The 23,766-nt window shown below is 42.9% G+C and overlaps 1 protein-coding gene across 3 annotated transcripts in view; it reads left to right on the top strand.

Annotated features, from left to right (window-relative positions):
• sash1a (SAM and SH3 domain containing 1a) overlaps positions 1 to 23,766 on the top strand; it is a gene marked incomplete at its 3' end in the record, with an annotated part of 169,193 nt that overhangs the window by 70,481 nt on the left and 74,946 nt on the right. The window lies entirely within an intron of this gene.

Below are 23,766 nucleotides of genomic sequence, written 5' to 3'. Positions count from 1 at the left end.
ATTATTTACACGTCTTCCATGTGGATTTGTCATTCTGAGTAATCAGCCATTCCCTTTGTGGACTCTTTCGTTCTCGTTTTCCTCTTCAGAGCCCGATCTTTAGTCGTCATCATCGTCTGGTGCCAAAAGATCAGAGCTTTGCAGAGCGAGGAGGAATCGCCGCTGAAATATTTATCGGGACACGGGAGTGAGGAGATTGGAAGTGTGGGAAATCAGACTTTTTTTCCCTCAGTTTAGCGGCGATGTAAATGAATTTTGCAAGTTGCCTCAGAAGATTTACTCTGCCTTGACATGTTATGTGGGTCATCCTGAAATAGGAGGGAGCTGGTGTTTCATGCGGCGCATTTGTGAATAATATTATGGTTTACTTATGCGATGCATGTAGAGTGCTCTTTCACCCTGGTCTTGATTGCAGCACACATTGTTACAGTCTAGTTTCACACTACATTGGGTGGTCCGTGACTTAAGGCTTTACACCAAATGCTTTTCCGAGGCACAGTCCATCTTTTTTTACGGCGAGCTATTGTTTAAAAAGTTCCAACACTGTGTTTATTGCACTCAATTACAGAATAACACAGAACCGCGCACACTGCTATTTAGACCTCCAGCGCTCTGGCAAGCCACTAACCACTGTCATTAACCCAATCTTCTCAACAAAGCAAACAAACTTGCTCAAGCAGGCAAATTCTCCACTCACACGTGCCAATTAATTACACCGCCTGTCTGTCTGTCTGTCTCGCACTTGCAAATATCGATCGTCCTCCCGCATTTTTTGGTTTCTGTCGCAAACTCCAACTTTACAGGCTCGCAGACAAACATCGGGAGCATCGCATGAATCAAACTGTGTGTAATTGCCCCACTAATGGAACGGGATTGCATCGATTCTCCAAAGTAAGTGGACGTGGCGTTTGGAGTGCAGGCCTAAATAGAGTAGTAACGACTGGGCCGGTGCGTCGCCGCTCGTGTTCCTCTCAATAGTGAATATCGAGCCGGAGAGAACACACTGTAGCATGAAATAACACTCTTACAGCCAGTGCTAATGCAAGTCCAGATTTTGTTAGTATATCATCGTGAGCTGTTTTTAAATAAGTTATCCCAAAACATACTTGGTTCGCTAACTGAATGCATTTTAAATGTCTCATTAAAACCTTGACAAATCTTAAATGAACTGCTTATTAAAGCAGAACTCAGTAACTTGTTTACCTTAATTAATCCTTGTCCCTCTCAGGGTAATACAAGTGTTTATGGGATGATTCATGTCCCCCTGGTGTCTCTGGCCAGAAAACCATGCCTGCCCCGACCCGGAGACCCAATACACACTAATAGAATCACGAAGAGGAAACTAACAGGCTGACGGGCAAAGCTAACTGCGGGCTAGCGCCACTTAAACAGCATTTACAGCCAAGTTTGAGTGAAAAAAATTATCTCCATTGTGTAATTGGGTTGTGGCACAATGTACAATATCCCTCTCTCCCTTTGTCTTTTCTGTCAGCGTAGTATTTACACAGACAATGCTACGACACATGCAGTGGCGCTTATGGCCTCTAGGGGCATGAGTTACGTAGTTCTGCTTTAACATTTGCTCACTTTACTCCTTCAAGCTTCCCTCCGTTTGGTACACTTGTTTACTTTTGTGTACTTTGATTTTGTTGCTTTAGTTTGCAACCTTTGCTTATTGGTTTCTTTTGCACTTGTACATTTGTAAATATTCCTTTTGTTCACCGTTTAAAGCAGTACTAAGTAACGTGTTTACCTTAATAAATCCTTTTCGTAGTCCCTGTGGGGGTAGTACAAGTGTTTATGGGATGATTGGAGGGTCTTTCATCTCCCCCTGGTGTCTCTGGCCAGAAAACCATGTTTGCAACTTGACTGCCACCGGTCCGGAGAAAGCAATACACACTAATGGAATCACGAAGAAGAAGCTAACATGCTAACGGGCAAAGCTAACTGCGGGCTAACGTCACTTTAAACAGTATTTACAGCCAAGTTTGAGTGAAAAAAAATAAATTCCGTTGTATAATTGGATGTACAATATCCCTCTCTCCCTTCGCCTTTCCTGTCAGTGTAGTATTTACTCTCCAAGACAATTAATAAGTTAAAAAAATCGTAACTTGCTACTACACCTGCAGTTGCTCTTATGGCCTTTAGGGGGAAGAGTTACTTAGTACTGCTTTAACACCTTTTGTTGAGTTATGACTTTATTTATCCATTTTACATCTTGTTTTCTGTTACTTCCCGAGCTGAGCCGGGTTGTAGCACTTCTATAAACCATCTACAATCGTCGACAAGTATTGTGTAGAAACCTCATTAATAGATCTTGTATTTAGTGGCTGCAATCCACAGCAAATATGGGCCACAAAATATCTCTCATATTCATCCACTCGGGGGAAGAGAAAATATCCACACCATCCTTACGCCTCCTCCTCTACCTCTAAACTTGAATAAGCATACATTACATTTGATGGTTTGGGGCAACATAGACTTTCTCAGCTTTGAGTGACTTGTCTCAACGAGACACATCTTACCTTGCACTTTTGCCCTGTGTTCCTCACACCTTGGTGCCGTGTGGTAAGCCAGTCTATCGCCAGCCGCATTAACGGAATGTGTTGTTGACTTTGCAATAACCAGTCCTCTATACGCTGACAGTAAATCAAGTCTTTGAAGCTCTGCCCATACATGCATAAAGGTTCACCCTCTGCACCGACTTGATTCTGGCTGCTGTCTTTACCTCATGGGTGCGATCCTTTCCCGATTATTCACCGCTTTGATAATGTGATGAAAGGTCGGTTACAAGCTTCCCCCAGAGACGCAGCGTATCGATCGGTGCGGTTTGGGCCTTGGCTGGATCCAGGCTCTGAACAAAGTGCTGGAGCTCAAAAACTGCCAATTGGCCTGTCACTCGTCCAGAATTCTGTCCATTGGCTTGTGCTGCTTTTGCTTGTGTGTATATCGCAAAGCTTGGCAATTTCTTTTTTTTTAAATGCAATGTTGCAGTTTTGTTAGTCTTTTGGAGAAGATATTGGAGAATGTACAAACTCCAGAATGTGTTTGAAACAGCTCTGCCGCACTCCTCCGCCGCCGCCGTCGTTGTTGATCGTAATTTTTGCTCAGATCCTTTGTTCGGGTGCAACGGTTAAAGCTATTTTAAGACATTTCCTCTCTTAATCAGACAAAGTAACCATTTGGGGGGGGGGGAATCCAGCTCTTTGGTTTTTTTTTTACAACTCTGTCATGTGCAGAGGTCATCTTAGCATGTGGTCTGTGACAGTTTTATTCCAACATTTACTGGGTGTGGCCAGTGTTTCCGACTTGACACCACTAGCCTTGCATTTAGTTCATCTCCAGCTCGCGATTAATTATCTCAACCCCGCTGCAGAAGCATTGAAGTATCGGCCTAATAAGTCAAAATCGGCCGTTCTATCGCCCCAGATGCGCCGCTCTTTCCGTGGGATTAGCCTTGCTTTTATTTTCAGAAGACATCCCGTGTTGTGACAGTTGTGAGGGGTAACCTTGGGATGAGCGTAATTGTTTGTTTACACGGCTAGCTTTTTTTTTTTTTTTCTTCCCCTTTTTAAACCCTCCAGACAGTAGACCTTGAATAAGTGAAAAAATTGTTAGCAACATAAAAGGATAAACCATGATAGAGCATCCTCTTTTGTTTGACAGCCCGTGCGTACGTACTGCGTATACGGCTGCATTTACATTCACGGTGAGGCTGCGTCCTCGCCCGGCACATCCATCACTTGTCACAGCTCAATGTCTGACGGAGATGATGATGGATAGGGTGCCATTTGCAGGACGGTGGCTGTAGAAGAGGAAGTACAAGCTTGTGTGTGGATCAGTGTATGCTAATATACATATATAGGTGTGCTGCGTGATCTACAGGTTAATGGACACACTTAAACGTCTTATAAAACTCAAAATGTCAGGGTGGAGGCTGCTTTGTTATGGAATCGAGACATCATTGAACTTTACGAATTGTTCAAACTTACATCTCGCATCTCTTCCCTCCGCAGTCCTTGAAACGGCCCTGTTTGGAGCGGTCGCATGTTTTGCTGTGGCGACTCTGAGCGAAGGTGTGAAGGTCACGTTGACAGACTTTCCCCTATTATACGGCACACACCCCCCCCCTCCGCCTCTCTCTCCCGCCAACCATCAACAACCCAGTGCGAACCCAGTCACACTCCGCTTGACGCTGCCCTTTCCCCGCTTACACCCCATTGGCCCATCGCGGCGCCGCCATATGTTTATCCATCCAGCCAGGGGCAAAGTTCGCGGCATCCCCGGCGTTCGCTTTCCCCGCGTCCGACGAGCCCCAGCACTCCCTGCAGCGAGATATAATTTTTTGGGAACTGCAATCGTCCGACGGGCAAAGACGATCCAAGGCTCGTCCAAGTATCAAAAAAGCCACAATATCGGACTGTAAAAATCGCCGCCTGCTTAGCATGACAGCGCGGCACGGGATGACAGGGTGTGCCCGGAGACTCGGCTGCTCGTGCTCCCCGCTGGTTCGACCCGGCTTCCTGTCTGGAATATAGGACAGACAACAGTGGCGACCCGCCGAGCTGAGGACAGTCACTATTGTTAAACACTGGCTGTCCCGCGCCCGCTGTAGTTTATGGCGCTGTTATTTCCAACGCGGCCGGGGTAAACAAACTGCGCTGATGGATGCCCGTGATCTCTGACCTCTCCCGCGGTTGGTTTGAGTTTCCCTGCTGTTTTCCTAACGCTTCCTGGTGGCTCGGTGATGAAATGCAGTGTCTGGGAGGCGGGGACGTATTGTGTAGCTTCTATAGCGCAATCCAAGGCATTTAAGGTGTTTTGTTTAGCACCTTATCAAACTGTACTGCGCAATGACGGTGCAATGCTGTGATAGTGATAATTGAACTGCCAACCTCTGGGTTATTCGGCTACTGATTTATTTTCTGAGCAAATTTATCTTAAAGGAGACATATAATGCAAAATTTCCTTGCCAGTTCCTTTCCTATTTAGTTCAGCTATAACATTATTTGTTCCCTCATCAAAAACATACCTGGAGTAGCTCAAAAGGAAAGGAGGCACCCCAAAGGTCCCTCCTAATCAGTGCAATACAAACCTTAAATGCTGCTTTACCATGCCGTGCTGCAATGAAGGGTTTAATAAAAGAAAAAGTCTATATAACCGTGTGCCTTCGATTGTTTTATTTCTTTGGGAACATCACATGCTTTACAAATTTAAACCCAAAAAATGAGCTCTTTTTACAGACTAAAGAAGCACCCCATCACCCGTTCTGGCCGTTTCTGAGCTCAAAGTGTGTTCATCGTGGTGCCATAGATTTGCTAGCATTGCCGTTAGCTCAAACTGAAAGCTTGTTTTCAACACCATTTTTGTTCATACTGCTGCCGAGAAGGATGCTCCAGGCCATTTAAAAATCCTGACCAGCCCAGTCTCTCACCCCTCATTGTTTTTTCCCCTATCATATTCAATCATGAAACATAAATGCAGAGGTACCCAAACAGTGTTTATATACGCCGCAATTAAGCATGTTCATGTTCGGAGCATGACATGTGGTACTAAATCAGAATACTATTATTATAAGCACTTACTGTTTTCTTACCAGTGATGTATTATTCAGTCTGTAATGAAAATCAAGATGGAGGTGGGCAAACATCCTCAAGTCTGTCCACTCTGCAGCTCCCACACATGCCTTTAGCAAAACAGCAGCCCATGCATTTAAATAGGAATATTAGTATAATGTTTGGTTGGGGTTCAGGTAAGAGTGTGTTGGTGCGGAGACGGGCATGAACAGTTGACCCCGTGATCTGATGATATGTTAATGTCACCGGATTTATGAACGGGCCTGAGGGGCCACTGGAACTGAGGATATTTATGTGTCGGAGCGAGATGACGGAGGGGGAAAAAGTGGCTGCGATTTTTCTTGTTCTGCAGCCGTCAGCGAAAAGCACATAGTTAGCGGCAGAGCAGGACACTGGGTCTGTGTTGGGGGTAGGGTTAAAGATGAAGCAGATACTGTAGAAATACATTTGACTGTGTGTGTGGAGCTAAAATGCTAAATCTTCTCCAAACGATTGTCACATTTTTCACCCCGCTGCATGTTTTCAATGTAATTAGGCACTGGTGAATTGTTGCACACAGCGCGTATGAATGCAATTAAGCCCATGCAATGAGAGGTTGTGTGTTACTGTGGATTTGACAGGGTTTTTTGCTGCTTTGATAGCATGAAATTGCATCTACGGTAAATGTGTCTCCCAGTCTTCCCCAGGGCACTTCTGCCATTTTTGAGAAACTCTTTTGCCTAGTCGTAACCGGTACAGATGACAACTTAGGAACCTTTATTTGATATGTTCTCTGATTTTTATAGCCATTGAAAAAAAGTGGCATTCGTGGTCACTTTTAAGTTTTAGGATTTACTTCATCCTCCTCCTCTTTTGAACTGTCCCTCAATGACAGTTTGCAACACCAGTACTGCATCTGGGACACTGCTCCAAATCTTGTTCCAGATTCATGTTCAGGGGTACCTAGGTTATTGTGCATGTCTTGGGATGAAAATAATAATGCAATCGTTTTTATATAGCGCTTTTCTGGACACTCAAAGACGCTTTACATTTCATTGTTCATTCACTCCATACTGTTGTAGCCACAGCTGCCCTGGGGTAGACTGACAGAAGCGAGGCAACCAGTCTGTGCCATCGGCCCCCTCCGACCACCACCAACCACTCACTCACTCACCACAGTCACCCGGGCTGGTTGGCCCACCCTGGCCTGGTTCCCAAATGGTCTCCCATCCAAGTACCGACCAGGCCCTTCCCTGCTTCGCCTCCAAGGTCTGACGGGATCGGGCAGAGCAAAAGGCGGTATGGCAGGATGATGAGGAATCTGGAGAATTGGGAGGAAACCCAGCCAGACAAACTAGAGAGAAAGCCCCACAGCCCCACAGGGTTCCAGACTCTAACCCAGGCCCTCATTTCCCTGTCTGTAGTAGAATGTATTTGTAAACCAAATTTTGCACTAAGTTCTGCAAAAATCTTCTAGAAGATAAATATACTATTGAATTGTCATTGTTTCTGCTGTCTGTAGTACAGTTGCCATCTCCAATTGTCTGCGATCTATGTAAACTGACACAATTGTAGGTGTTCATTTCATCATTCTGCTCTGTCTTTGTTGCTTTGTTATAATCTATTCAAAAATGCTATTCCATCACCCTATAGACCGAACCAGCTCACCTCACCCTGAACTGTGGCTGAACTCCCCCTCTCAGCCAGGACTATTGACACTCTTGACTCTTGAGAATAATGACTTCAATTTGTTTAAATCAATTAGCGATCCTCTGCATCGTTAGCTGCCTATACTTCCCACCAGCCGAGACCATTCCTTATTCAAAACAGCCTTAATTGTTAATGCCTGGGTAATGCTTGCTTAATTGTCTTAACGCGGCCGTATGCTAACAAATTCTTTTTTTTCTTTCTCTCTCTCTTCCATGCTTTGTCTTCGGCTGCGGCTGCGATGACGAATCTTCAGGTAAGACCAAAAAAACCCCACAATTTCTCAAAATGTGCTTCAAAAAAAGAAAGAAAAAAATCCCTGCAATTACAGAGATGAAAGTAGAGTTTGATTAGATCTCCATCGGATAACACTGATAGACAAAGGGGCTGCGGGGAAAGATGCCAGACAACAAGGTCACCCCATTGCGCCTATTGAAAAGTGCAGAATGGTGAGCGTGCGAGGGACTACTAGATAACGTGGCATTGTGGGTAATTGAGATATCAATCAAGCGAGGTTATTTCAGGGGTAATTGCCGTAGTCCGTTGGCTGTGTTTGTCTGAGGTGGAGATGGTAAGAAAAGAGGAGATAAGATTTGGGGAGAAAAACATGAACAATTTCGACCGAGATGCGACTTCCTGTATGGGATAATGATGTGTACTGTATATTTAGCTGTACCTGCTTCACGGCTTTATTTAAAAGTCCAAATCTCTGCAACATCATGCATTTCCCTTTTCGTCTTTTCCTTCCCATACCCAACAGCTTTAAAGTTCCACATCTTCAAAACTCTCGTGAGGTCTTCCTGTCACCGAGATATTTTTGGCTGCGTCTGAAACCAACAAATTATAACCTCTAAGTACTAACACTAGCAACTAATCCTTAACCTTTCATGGGGTCAACTGTTAGATCTCTATGCAGTTAGTGAACTAGAGCTTCAGAGCTGTTTGCCCATTCGACCGTCCTTACCCAGGGGAAGGGGAAGTGACATCACTAACAGCTGTTTTGGTCTGGTGGCTTATAGGATGGCACATCGCTCCTAATCACCGGTTAGTTAGCCTCACAGGTCCCTATGCTATAGCGGCTATGATAGTTAGCATTGAGGCTTCTTTTCCTAACTCCTTCCTAACTGACAGCCCAATTCGGATGCTTCTTATCATGGCGTAAGACCTCTTACCAATCTGCTCGTTTCGGAAGGGGCCATAATTGATTTACAAAAGCAGTACGTTGTCGTAGTAACAGAAACTACGTAAACAGGGGGTCACAATGCCTGCATTATTGGTTTATTTGGCGGGAACAGTGCATATTGTACTGAACAGACATGAGACACATACATGTAAAGTTTGCACGGCACGCCGGATTGTCGTCGCTGGGTTTGGACCGCCCACTTTTAGATCCATGGACGAACCCTTTACCAGTTTATATATGCTTTCTGAGCTCCCGCCACTCAAGCCTATGTGAAATCTCCCAAGTCATATTGCTTCTTATTGCTCGCTGCGTCTCCAGCTTCCATCCTAAAGCGGTACTTTATTAATTTTTTTTGTATTGCATTTCATTTAGCTGAGATTACATATTCAATACCCAGTCCACTTTCCACGCCGAGGCTAGACAACCATTTCATTCTATTTGGCGACAGTCTCAATTCAAAATCAATTACTTCTCTTGACATTCACACGCTCCCTAATGTTTATGCATGCTATTTCTTTCTTTTCATCCAGCGGCCGACTACATTTCTATACCCTTTCGGAGGAGGGCTCTTGTGTATGTGGCTCTCTCCGAAGGGCTTTGTTTTAAGGCCATCGCTGCTCATGAATATTCCAACCCCTCATGGGATTATTTCATGCAATAACACGCCTCCGCTCCCCAAGGGCGTACAGCAGGATGTACACTCACACATACGCTTAAAGACGCGGCGACACACGCGCACGCCCAGGTAGATTATTTATGCATTAGCATGAAAATGTTCACTTTTAATTTGCCATTTTCTGCCCAAGTGCACACCGGCCCTGAAAGTCCTGCATGGTTAAGTTTGAGAATAAGCTTTTAATTGTGGCGATGGTATTAAAAAACGTGTCCTCTGGAATATTGGGTGAGATTTATGCATCCCATTTTAATGTTATTACTACTTTTTACTGCCCTTTTTTGTTTTTTTCACTGTAATTTTAATTTGCTTGCCGTGTTGCGCAATATAGTACTATGTTAGGCTTATTCCCTACGCCAGGAAGTTACTATTAAAAATGTATTCAAAAGTAGAATCCTAATCTAGTGAGACTTTGCTATACTGTATGTGACCCACCACTACATTATGTACTTACAGTAAGAGGTTAAACATATGTTGATATTTTAGCTTAGCGCTGACTTCCTATTGGACATCTGCTATCGCCATAACGACCAGACCACTTATGGGCACCGCAGTCTGCGACCACTGCTGTGTGTTTTTACACGGGCTTTACATCTGTGAATCAAACCATCAAGAGGAAGTGAACGGAAGACACATCATTTCTTCTGGGCTTTTTAGTTTTCAATCCAAAGTGATTGAAGGCATGTAGTTTATTCTATTTGCGGTTTTAAATCACTGCTTGTGGTTGTTGTTGTCAGTCATCGTCTTGGGCTACTGCTTTTCTTTGCTTTGACAAACTTTTACTATCTATGCTTCGAGGCACAAAGGGGGTGGTTGGGAAAAGGGCGCTGGAATTCAAGCGTAGCGTAAATCACATGACCTATGCCAACATCTGTGCGTGTGTCATTCCCACTTATTGATGACTCGCTGCAATCATCATTCTCTCCATCGTTTTTTTTTTTTTTTTAAAGGCCCGGCAATTAATAAGTGATGCATCCGAGCATGACGCGGACATGATGTGGATGTTCGACAGCAGTCAGTGGATGGCTGGGGTGCAGGCGCTGTGTGAGCATGTCGTCAACAGGCTTTCACCACCTGGAAGATAAACGACTGGAAAAAGTCACACGTCCGTCTGTCTGTGTGTGTGATGGGAAAACGCACCCTTAAAGGCAGCGTTTGGATTTAGGTGGGAATTGTCTGAAGCTTCATTGATTAAAGCAGCAGGTCGATAAGTCTTTAGATTGATTGGTTACCTTCAGCTGTCTCTGGCCGTGATTGCCTTTCATCTGTGGATGTGGGTCAGGGCTCCCGTCTATGTGTCTTTGTTAAGTCCCCGCCCCGTAACATGAATGTGAGGGAAATGATTTACACGCACTTACACACTGATCATTGGGTGGAAATGACATAGTGATGGACAATTCACTTTTTTTTTTTTAAAGGAGTGCATTTTCTCAAGTTCAGCTTTACCCAAATCTAAAAGGTCACACAACCTAAAGGCCAGTGTAACGTCTGATTTGAAAGCTAAGACCTACAAAACCAAATTTTTTATCACTTTTCGCTTTTTCGTCACATTTTTGTCAATTTTTTGCCACATTCTTGTCACTTTTTTCAGTTTTTTCGAACATTTTTGTCAATTTATTTGTCTTTTTTTGTCACTTTTTCGTCAAATATTTCGTGACCACTTTTTGTCGCACTTTTGTCGATTTTTGTCCAGTTTTTGTCACTTTTTTAAATACATTTTTTGTTGTTGTTTTTTTCAACACATTTTTGTGCATTTTTGTCAATTTATTTGTCTTTTTTGTCACTTTTTCGTCAAATTTTTCGGGACATTTTTGTCACTGTTTCCATCACTTTTTGAATAAATTTTTTGTTGTTTTTTCAACACATTTTTATCACATCATTGTCTCATTTTTGTCTCGTTGACGGGTCATTTTACATTTGGATAAAGCCAAGCTGGAGAAAATGTGCTTGGTTCAGGAAGGGGTTAAGAGGTGCATGTGTCGCAATATTAGCTTAGAAAATGTCCACAAGAATTTCAATTAGATGTTGATTTACATCCATTAGTGTCAGATGTATGGGATCCGTAAATGCCTTGAAGCTGTGATGCAATTGTAAAAAGATGATTGCAACATAGATCCAGAGCATCTCTATTGTTTACAAAGTAGGTCAAATTTGGACATTGAGTTCTTCCGAGTCCCTCACGTTTGCTTTGGCGTTGTTTCTGATTGAGATCCTTTGACGTGCATGAGTAGGTCTGAGTGAAAAGAGAAGCGAGGAGACATTTAAAATAGGGGCTGGTTGGCTGCTTTGGGAGAGTATAAAGCTCTTCCAGTAGCCGGAGTGATGGGGACATAAAAGCTGTCTGGCACTTTGAAAAAAAGAAAAAAAGAAAGGCTTTAGAGAAGGATCCAGCCATCAGTACTTTGTCAGGACGGGCTCTGCTTCACTGTGGAGAAAAGATGTAAATGCAAGAAGAATTTCTGAGGGAGACGTTAACAGTTTCCACAAGTGCGGCCATTCAAAGATATGCGATATCATTTTTGATAGATTTTGTACCAGCCTTTTTACAGATTTTAGAAGTCATTCACAACTAATTAACAAGGTTTTATCTCTTTAATGGTTTTAACACCTGTCTTTATCTTAATGAATAAAAATAAATGAATAAAAAAGCCAAGGACTTACAGACAGATTGGCAGTTGGCAAATGAAAATTTAAAAAACCTTCCAAAATGGTGCAACAAATATCCCTTTACTACTGTTCTTTTAATTGGACTTGAGAATTAGTTGTCGAACATGCCACCTAACAACCACAATATGACGAAAAGTGATCTCGTTCATAAACCCATTAGCCTCCAAACATGCTCATTATCTGTTGTGTTACACCAACCGACGGCTCAGATCTTGGCCATTAAATGTGTTCCTGGATCTCTCTGTCGCACAGGCAGCAGACGGCCACGGCCAGGACTGAAAGATCACAGATAGCCATCATTATCCAGCTCTTTTCGTCCCAGCGGTGCAGCGGATCAATACAGCGCACCCAGCACGACTCTCCTACCCACACTCTCATTATGGACCTACACTGTCCACGCGCAACTAGATACAGTAACGTATCCTTGTTAATCCGCACTGTGCATAAGAACAAACACGGTCCTATTGTATGTTATGCACCTCAGCCTTGAAAGGTTTATGGGGTTCAAAATAATGTATGGTCTAGACTCTGGAGTGCAATACCCCTGTCGGACTTGGATTTTAACCATGCATCATGTTCCTCTCTCATGAAAACATACCTGTTTCACTCGCGCATGTGTAAGTAATTCTACATATTCAGCCCATCTGCTTAACTCCCCTTAGTACCAGTATACAAGACAAAGCCAAAAGCATGTTCCAAAGCATGAAATAGCAATGCGCTCATCATTTTGTCCTTCGTCTAACCCTATAGACGATCTTTAATATCAAGTCAGTCTCGAATAAATGGGGTCATTGTATGTACCATGTTAATGAGTTTTCTATTTTGAAATAATTGGCATGAGGGGGAAGGACATGTGAAGGAACTGGGTCTTGATATAATCCTTTGTCTCGTGAGATGGTGGTGAACTGTCGACTGGTAGATATTTGGACTAATAAGTCAGAGAGGGATCTAAAGCTCTGGGAAGGACTGTTTGCATTTCCCCCCAAAATTTTGACAAGCCAAACCCCACCCAGACGCCCCACAACATACTTACAGCGCTGGTTGTTTGCTCTCTCTTAATCACATGAAGGGCACGCTGCTTGTGGAGTCCTCTCACTCTGATTTTTTTTTTTTTTTTCTGCGTGCCACTTGATGCATCGGAAATGAAGTTAGTGGCTCTCTGGAGGAGGCTCCGCTGTGGCTTTGGGAGAACCCAGCAAATCCGACTGTGCAGAGGTTTAACAGCTGTTCTTTGGTCTTTTATAGCCCCCAGAGAGGAGTGCCACCTGCTGGAGGGGCCTCTGTGGTGCGGATGTCCCCAGGCTTTGACCTTCCCAGTCTCCATATGGCTAGATTCTGCTGAGTTTCTGCTGAGTTTCGTTCTGATAAGATCTGTAACGTTTGGATCTGTGGCGTTTGGCTGTTAGTAGATGGAACAGTACAGTGGAAGGGGGAAGTTGCTTGGTGGACTGTCAGGCATTTAGGCACACCACAAACCTCCTTAAAGTACAGTATGTAGAGTAGAATTAGCCATGCCAGCCAGTCTACCACATTTGAGTGATTTTATTGGATGACGGAAATCACTGAGCACGATTCCAGACACTTCTGTAGTCAAAAAGAAAGTGAGACTGGCTAGCAGAGGGGTGTCGAAGTTGTTTGGGTGGAGGGCCGAAATTCAGCCCCTACAGCGGGTCGCGGGCCGCATATATTGTAAAGGACTGTGGCCTCATAAATAACGGCTTAAGGCTCATTCATACTTCACAAGACGCAAGAACTTCTTGTTCTTGCACCCTGAGCTCCAGAACAAAATGAAGTCACTTTTGTCCTTTCGCCATGGAGTGCTACACAGTCATTATTCAGTCAATCCACACTCGATGACAGTTAAGTTACAATTGTATAATATGCTGTTTATATCCCGATCTCTTAGTAGGTCAGTGCCCTCTGCTGGACACGTGTGGAATTCTTTCCTTTTTTTAATTGAAGCCGCCCCCTGGTGGCTGGAGTGAGCAAACTGATTATATTGTTAAAAATCCATAATAACGCACAGAAAGTGGATAGAGACTTCCTTTTTTTGTGTGACATGCTCAGGAATTCATGGTCCTCAAAGGGCCACATTACATCATCTCATGGGCCAAATGTGGCCCGTGGGCCTTGGCCTTGACACATGTGGGCTAGCAAGACAGGCCAATGTGAAGCAACTTCAGAGTGACGTGCATGAAGAGGTCGGCAGTTCAAACCTTGTGTGTTGAGTTCTGTGATAGAAAGTTCTTTAGCGTGGTGCAGGTTTGCTTAGGGGTTTGGTCACAGTGACGGTTCCTTGCTCTGACAGTTATCTGAAATGTTCTCTCTCTCTTTACACTGCTTATTCTCCTGTTCATGTGGGCTAAATTATCTTTTAAACATTTCTGCAAAGCCATAAGTCAGTAGAGTTGCTGACACTTACCCATTTAGTTGGGTGGAGTAGATTTCCCTCATTGTTAGTGATTGACAATGACAGGAATTGCACAGGCCTTTTTTTTTTAATGTAATTACTCATCAGCAGCAGGTCGGCGGGGCCTGGGGGCGGCTTGTACATGGTCTGGTTGAGAGGTCACCATAACGCTGACGTATGGACACTGACTGCCATTCACACCTACTGGCAATTTATTACCACTAGTTACTCGGTAATAGTGTGTTGTGGGTGGAAGCCTGAGAAACCGGGAGACAGGGTGAGAACATGCAAATGAACAGCTCTGGTTTACATGGCATCATGGGAGTGAGGCTCTGTGGCAAAGGCCTTATAAGAATATGTCTTTGGAAAATGATCATGGGTAGACTTTAGTTGATTTTCCTCTATCAGTCCTGACCTACGCCATCACGATTTGGAAAAGCCTTTTTTGGAACTGTTATGTACTAGCCAGTGTCCAGTGCTTTCATTTTGAATGGTTGGACTTTATTTGAGGCCGTTGTGTTCGCAGTTGGTTTATTTGAAGCGAATCCTGGTTCACTTCCAGGAAAATCTGCTTCCTCTGTGAAGCTGGTGAGCTCTGACTCGGCTGGTTCGCCTCAACAATTCTGAACCAAACCAAAAGCCAATGAGAACATACAGTCTAAAACAAACTAAAACTAGCCTAAAACTGTTCATAAAATGGTGTAGGAGACATCAATACATACACACATCTAATAGGAGAAATGTCTAGACTACAAACATGTGGAGAAAGTGCATATTGAATACTGTATGTGTCGGTCTAGGTATTGCTAACATCACAGCCAACAATGTTTAAACTCCACCAACTCAACACACATTTCACATAAGTCTCAAAAGTGTTGCTTTTCAGTATCATTGCATCGCTTTAATATTAAAGAAGAACTAAGTAACTTGTGTACCTTAATAAATCCTTTTTGTAGTCCCTGTAAATGAGATGATTAGGGTTTTTTTCATCTCCCCCTGGTGTCTCTGGCTAACAAGCTAACAGGATAACGGGCAAAGCTAATTGCGGGCTAGTGCCACATTAGCAGTGTTTACAGCCAAGTTTGAGTGATTTTTTTTTTTTTACACAATGTACAATATCCCTCTCTCCCTTTTTCTTTTCTGTCAGCATAGTATTTACTCTCACGGACAATGAGTTGACAGTAGCAACATGCTACGACACCTGCAGTAGCGCTTATGGCCTCTAGGGGCATGAGTTACTTCTGCTTCAAGTTGCACTTTCATGTTTCTGTCCAACATTAGCAGACTGCCCCCTTTTGGCCTTTGTTGTGACTGCATCTTGCGTCCAGACCAATGACTGAATGGACAGAATATGCCATTTTTCCCATATCAATCCAATCTGTGCCTTCATGATTTGTATGAAGCTTTGAGAGACTGTTTTCATAGCCAGTGCCCTAAAAATGTCAGGAAAAAAATAAATAAAGCGGACACTGCCCATATACAGAAACCGTGTTCCCAGTGTGTTCATTAGAGGGAGCTCTTGGGCAGTCAGGAGAGCTGTACCTCAGCTCTGTCAATCCCCTTTTGATCTATCTCAGTTTCCCATGGCTGGTTTTAATTACAGACAGTGGGGCAGTCTGGCCACTAGGGGGAACACAGAAATGGTCTGGTGTTGAAAGGTGCAGCTATAGCTGTGTGGGGTATCCCCGTGCAGACCTCCTATACAGACTGTCAAGAAATGATTGATTCCAAGCTCCCAATACAAGACGGAACCAGGCTGGGGGCGAAAAGCCTTACAACTGCTTTGTACAGCTCTCTACTGAGAACAAAGGAGGGTAATAGGCACCTGCTGTGTTACATGTACAGTAAAGCATTTTTATTTAATGACAACTGCAAATTAAATCAACTCGAATATGTGTAATAAGTCAGAAACATCAGTGCTTTAAATTTTAATGGAGGGAGAGGACTGCGGGTGTAAGAGCATAGAGAGGGAAAGCACCAAACATATGATGGTCTCTGCAGCTAGACGGATCATTATAGGGTCAAGTCACGATATGAAGTTATTTTGCTGCATCATTCTCCCATCATTTTTACCCACATCATGTTTCAAGATAACACATTTCTTCGACACAACAGAATCTCCCGAGATAGCCAATTTTTCAGCTACTTCATTCTCCAAAGTGTGCCAGACCGTTCCGCCACGTTACACCGAGCAGACATGACATAGCAGGTGAATCCATTACTCTTTTGTTGTTCATGTTATGCCTGTGTTACCCCATGTGCGCGCTTCCTTTGAGCCGCTAATGTGACTTTTCAAGGTTAATTGATGAAAAAAATCCCAGATCAAGAGAGACGGAGGCAGAGATTCGGCATGCTTGTTGGCGTTGGTTTGTTTCCTAACCAGCCCCGAAGCGACGCAGTGGCCCAGAAACTCCATTTAATAAAGATTAGCTCTCTTTTCACAGGCCCCCATTCTCCCGCTTAATTAAAAGATGAAGATAAAAATTGGTGCGCAGCAAGTATCAGAAAATATCCCCCGGACTTTTTTTTTTTTTTGCACAAAACACGGCGCGGCGCCCACATGAAAGGGTGCGGCTAATGCATATTTAATGGCATTGGGAAAAAAGCTTAGATCAGTTCCTTTACTGAGGGTGGGGGAGATGGTAGCTATAGCGCTTCTATGTGCAGAATGAATGAAAGGGTAAAGGCTGGTGCGGATGTAAGCGCGGGTTAGCTTTAGGTGGCCCGGGTTATGTTAGCTTACACAGCAGAACTGATTTCCTGTCCACGGTTTAAATCCACACATTAAAGGACTGAAGGCCTTTTGTCCCCACTGCCATGTAACAGAGTCTGGAGCTGTCGAGGAACACATGGAATTCCAATGCCCCTACAGGCCATAAGCGCCACTGCAGGTGTCGTAGCATGTTGCATTTTTTTTTTTTGAATCGATAATTGTCGTGAGAGTAAATACTACACTGAAAGAAATGGGAAAGGCCGTCTGTTAAATTGACCAAATTTTATTTTGCTACGTCTACTCTATTGTAACATGTTCTGTGTTTCAGCACGTTAGTTTTGTGTTGAACCGACACAAAGGGCGATAAAATGCGCATACACCTTAGATACGTGTCAGCTCAACATGAACAGTCCATGTTACAGTAACGCAATTCATTTTCCCGCCGAAGACTACAGAGGCGGGCTTTTGCAATGCATCATGGGAAGAAGACAGCCGGAGACTGCGGTCTTGACAATCAGCAGCAGCAAAAAATAGGAATAATAACTATCAAAAGTTGGTAAGTACACATTTATGAGAGCTACATAATTTTGTTTTTAGTAGATAAAGGAATGTTGTATTTTTTGTATTATTATTATTAATGTCAAAGAAGCGTTCGGCCGGAAAAAGTGGCTTCTGCCAATGATACTCATCATACGCCATTACTCCAAATTTTGAAATGAAAATTTCATATTAACATTTTCTTCGTTTGTGGTCATTACCCTTTTTTAAAAAGTTACTCCTTACAGATAAACTGACCTCTGTGTGTACGTGTACTTAAGTATATCCATAATTGTGGAAATGGCCTGTTACATTCGTGTCTCAGTGACCAACGTTTTTTTTTTTGTGGGGGGGGGGGACAACGTCTTTTTTGGGGGGGCAACGTCTTTTTCTGCCGCTGTTTCAGCAGTGCTAATGTTAGCTAGACAGAGCGCTGGCCTCGCCTCTGTGGAGTTTACACGCGTTTACAAGAACGTATTGTCACTGTTTTTAGAAGCGTTTCCCCTCTCCTGCTGGCTCTCGCTTTCCCTGCCCGCTCCGCGCTCGCCACTAGCCGCCCCATACTGCAGCCCCGCGGGGTCGCATCCCCAGCTGGAGCGGGGCACTGCCCGGAGCTCCGCGTTGCCTCCACGCTCCGGGCGGAGCCCCGTGCTGCATCCCCGCCCCGGGGGGAGCCCCGCGTTGCCTCCCCGCTCCGGGTGGAGCCCCGTGCTGCCTCCCCGCTCCGGGCGGAGCCCCGTGCTGCATCCCCGCTCCGGGCGGAGCCCCGTGCTGCATCCCCGCTCCGACTGGAGGCTCGCGACGCGGCTTCGCTCCAGCCACGCAAAGACATGCATCAGGACGAAGAGGATTTGAAGCGCTTTTTTGTCAAGTTCTTTACTCCTGGTGTCCTTTGTTATGTTAGCTTGTTAGCTTTCCTACATATCGAACTGAGTTTGGGAAAGAATGGAAATCTGTGATGTGTCTGGTGCAAAGCAGTAGCTACTGTCCATAGGCAACACAAGTTAAAAACTATACCTAAAGTTTGATACTTGCTTTGTGAACGATGACAATTTTGTTGTTGCAGATTGTGACACGCGGCTCAACTCAAGTTGACTCAACATGGCTCTCCCTCAGGTTTTGTGGTAAGAAATATTTGTGGTTTTACCATTAATTGTCTTGAGCTTTGTCTTGGGTTGGTTTTTGGAGGCTGCAGTCTGAACCTGACGATCCAAGCAGCTTCCTCCAGCTTTTATTATTTTCACTGCACTTTGTAATCTCATGTTTATAAAATGTGGTATAGGAGTATAGTTGGAATAGGCAATAACCTCTACATTTGTCATGTTTTGTCCTCAAGTTTGTTTTTATTTTATTGTAGTTTGATACAACATGTGATGACTGGAGATGGAGTCAGGCCATGCCCTCATTTATGTAAGTATAAATAACAATATTTTAATATTTAGTCCATTGTATGCTATCATTTACATTTTGATTTATTGTGCTGTAGTTTGTAGAGTCAGCCCATGGTGCTGGAACAATATAGTTATGCAATATTGTGTAATAGTTTCCACAATTCTAAGCTTTACATTTTAGAAAATATATATTTAGTGATTCATTTGGAGTTGATCACTGCTACATCAGCCAGTCAACGAAAACCCCTTTTGAAATAGTTCTGTGTTCTGTATCCCCTTCATGGCTGTGAAATATCTTCATTACAGAGAACGAGGAAGGGCTGCAGCCTCTTCTCACCTGCTCCCTGTGAAGCAGCTCGGCCACTGAGGCGCTCAGCGATGGGATACATGTGCAGTGCATTTCAGGTAAATGTTTGGAGGCTTTTTTATTCTTCTTATTGTAATTTCAGCTGTTGAAATGTGTGATATTGTATATTTGCAGATAAATGCAGAGTTCACGTGTACAACAAGAGTCCTGTCACTACTGGACTATTGGATTCCAAATCTTCTGAAGGTGTCCAGGAAGCTCTCCAGCCTGCATGGAATAAAGCTCAAAGACCAAGCTGCTAAAATGCCTGTAAGTACTTAGTGGAGTCAGTGGATTTCAGTGATCTGTTGTGCTGTTTTATTGCGTAGTCATAAGGCTACCTCAAAACCCGCTCGTGTTCCTTTGTTCTGTCGACATTTTAGCAGAAAATTATTTTATGTCATAAACTTAGAGCAGCACTGCTCTAAAGCTACATCACTGTGGAACAGCACGCAGTTTCACTTTGCATTTCATATGTAAACTAAACCGTCTTTTATGGTTGATGGTTCCAACATGATGCACGCTCACATCAACGAGAGATTAATGAATGACCGATTAAAATGGCCCAAGACGGATTATTGTCCAATATTTATGCAAGATATATTATGAATTTCTAACATTGTAAATTAACATGTTTCATTTTAATTATTATTATTTTTATTCCCACTAGAACATGGACATGAAGCTCAGAATAGGCCACCACTGTGAGGATCCACCAGGCAAGATCCAAAGTTGGAGTATTCTGATGTGTTGAGGTGAGGTCGTCCCCCATGACCCGGACAATGTGGCCCTTGAAGTGAGAATAAACTCGTCATGGAGTTGGAGCCAACCCTGCTGTCTAGAAAATGTAAATGAACATTTGTCTTTTTGGGCTCCTGGAGGGATATTAGTTGTGATTCAGTATTGTGTTGTTGTCAACATTGTATAGCATTTAAACTTTGGCCAATGCTTCAGCGTTAGTTTTGTCTTCTAAAATTCTATTGTATTTGTCAGTAATATTCTTGCTGACTAAAATAAGACCAAAAATGACTCAAAAACTAAAAAGTAAAAGGGACTAAAATTATGTGGACTTCATATGATTTAAATTCACTCAAAGCAACAGGTCTGAGCTTTGTCCATGTGGGACTAATTGTGTATTGAATTATTGTTAACTGAAAACAGTCATTTGACTAAGTCTTGACTGACTTGTTTTTGACAGTAAGGAGATGAGGGAGAAATCTATGGTACATCTATTCAAAAAAAAAAGTTTGAATCTAAATTCCTAAAGCACTCATGGATATGGTCAGAATGTTTATCTACAATACGGTAGTAATAGGTTAGACATTGTTTTATATTGGCAATTATTTGTATCTTTTGATGCATTTGTGGGAGTTGTGTTTTTTGGACTGAGGGGGTGGGGCTTAGCTTCAGCCTGACTCCAAACATATTGTATTGTATACATGTATTATAGCAATGAAATAAGTCTGTGTGGCCTCCCCCATAGTGTTCAGCAGGGCTCACTGAACCTGGTTTATGCAGTCTGGCTGGACTTTTGCTGTTCGCTCCTATATTTTGAATAGAGAAGTAAAAATAGCAAAAGGGGGAATAATGGGACAATATAGCATATGGTAAGACAAACGCGTTTTCAATCTAACTTCAACTGAGGGATGGAAATGTCACTACAGCAAGGAACTTTCAGAGCTTCCTGTTCAACTTCCTACAGCTAATATGTTTTTGTGTGTTCACTGACACTGATTTTACAGCGTACATAAGTGCAGTTTTATGCTCAATTGTTGGCACTATGTTTCTTTCACATTTATATCAAATAAAGGTGAAAAAAGTATTGAAATTGTTTCTCATTTTGTATGCATCTCATTTGCATTGTCATCCTTCATTTATTGTAAATTGCATTTTACTTCAGTTAAGGTTAATGAGAATACAGGATGTGTGATAGATTTGAGGTATCTTGTTAAAGTCACATGATTAGAATCATGTAAAAGTCACATGATTAATATCAAGTAAGAACAACATGATTAATATCAAGTAAGAACAACATGATTAATATCAAGTAAGAACAACATGATTCGAATTATGTAAGGGTAACATGATTTAACCATCTGAAATTGAGTAGTTTTAACACATTTTAGTTCTGCATATTGAACATAAATCTATAGTGTCAATTCTTCAGAATTACTTCATGTTGATGCAACACAATTTGCATCATGTAGCATCTACACAAACTACACGTGTGGAACCAATGTCCACAATTAAATTGTGTTAAATCAACATGGTACTTTTTTCAGTGTACGCTGACAGAAAAGACGATGGAGATTTTTTTTTTACACTTAAATTTGGCTGTAAATACTAGTAAGGTGGCACTAGCCCACTGTTAGCGTTGCCTGTTAGCCTCTTCTTCGTGATTTCATTAGTGTGTATTGCGCCTCCGGGTCGGGGCAGGGAAAGTTGCAAGCGTGGTTTTCTGGCCAGAGACACCAGGGGTAGATGAAATCAACACAAGTTACTTAGTTCTGCTTTAATATTCCCCTTCAGCCTCATTCTTTTATGTTGTTTTTTTCCCATTCTAAATCCCTAATCGAATTATGAGAAGTATTTTCCTCGTCAAAATGGCTGACTGTCATGAAGTCTACTTGTTGCAGCTCAATTGCATGTTGTTGTTTGGAAACATAGAGGCGTTAGTTTGCGGCGTTTGAAGGATTCTATCAAAATAAGCGAAGATGCGACAAATGTCTGGCAGGATATAATTTCGGAGGAGAAAAAAAACATATAATCTGCTGTCTATTTCAACGGGACTACTAAAGAAACCTGCCATTACTCTGTTGTATACGTTTTTGCTTGGTCCATCAGCGCTGGGGGGCGTAGGAGGAGAAAAGTGCATGTTTGCCAGTTGTGTGCGGTGATGTATGAGGACACTGGTCTTTCGATGGAGCCTCAAGGGCATACCTCTGCTGCCACAAACAAACAGCCCTGGTAATCGCCCGGGCGCTTAATATTGATTATTTTAAATGGCCGCCGCGTTACACTCATAAATATACATTGATTACACATCCTTAGCTTGATATCCTTCGATTTAGTTTTGAAAAATGCCACCCCATTAGAGGTTAATAAAGCATACTGAATGAAAATGAATTCTTGTTTATCCCCCAAAGGCTCTTTATCAGGGGACACGTGTGCAACTGTATCAATACAGCCTTAAGGGTAACAAGAGACCAATGTATATGCTGGAGCCAAGCCCATGAGAAATGCAGATGGGTGCATTATGGAAGGGCAAAAATTCTATCCAGGCATAGCTGTCAAGTGTCTCCTTTTAGCCGGGAAAATACTGCCCCTCTTCCGCCCTCTTCCCGTATTAGTTTTATCCCGTAAAGAAAGAAAAAATCATTCTTCTGCACCTCCGAACTGAACTCTCTCACACTGTCACATAGTTTCGCAAGAACTGCCATCTGCAGAACTCTGAGTAATAGTTGTCGTGATTTTGTCACACAATAGATGGCAACTCATAAGTGTCCCCTACGTTTTCACATCTCTAAAACCAGACCTTTTTATGCAGTTCTGCACTCAAAATGCTCTCATTTAAGTGATAGTATGTGAGATTGCAAAGTGGGGAGAGAGTGAGAATTTAATGTTTCCCCTTGATTGGACCAGAAAGCCCCTCCGAGTTTGTAAAATGAGGAGAGCGGGAACAGATTTTTTAAAGCAAAAATCATGCTCCCTCCCCCTTCTCCCCTGATTGGACCTGACATGCCGGTTCACAGGGAAGCTCATCTCATTGGTCAAAGTGATAGCCCAGGGTTTCTGACAAGTTGCGGAAATCAGCAAAGAGAGGGACTTTTGAAAATATAGGATTATTTAAAATTATTTATGTTGTGTGACGTCCAATTGCAGGCCCACGCGGTTATTTATATGCAATCTATTACATTTGTGAAACTTTTAAACTTACAATTACTTTAAGGCCCGACCAATGTGTTAGTGATCTGAAAGCTTGTATTTCCCTTTAAAGATGCATTATGTCACTTTTTATGTGAAAAAAAATAACTGCATAACTGACCTTTTTGTGACCCAGCAGCTGCATGGCTTAGCATGGTGCTTTCACTTTCCCTCACATTGGCCACTACAACGCTGCAGGATCTATTGTGTTGTAGGTTTTCTGATGAGAGGGTCCATCAGCTAAAACCTACCAGAAACTCTCAAAACAACGGATCCTGGAGAATCAACATGAACTATCTATGCAGAGGTGGCCTAAAGCATGTTTCCAAGCCCGAAGTTGTATTTTGCATGAGAGATCCTTTTTAAAGTTCATATAAGGGGATGTTTGATTCACAAGGGCATGACCTTTGAGAGCTTAAGTGTGAAACAGATAGGAAAGTCAAAAAAATTGCACTGTATTGTTTTATTTGTGCATCTATGCAGCGAATCCCTAAAGAGACTACGAACTTGATGACCCCTCGGGAAAAAAAAACGTATTATTCCGCTAGCTCGACTACTCCAATTAGGACAATGTCTTTATTATATGACATCAAACCACGCAAAACCCAGCCAGAAACCATAATCACTCTGCCCTGTTGTATCATCAGCCCGACCACAGTT

The sequence above is a fragment of the Gobius niger genome (genome assembly GCF_951799975.1).
Source record: "Gobius niger genome assembly, chromosome: 15".
Classification (NCBI taxonomy): domain Eukaryota; kingdom Metazoa; phylum Chordata; class Actinopteri; order Gobiiformes; family Gobiidae; genus Gobius; species Gobius niger.
The sequence above is the reverse complement of the archived record's forward strand: the minus strand, read 5'-3'. Positions and strand labels throughout refer to the sequence as shown.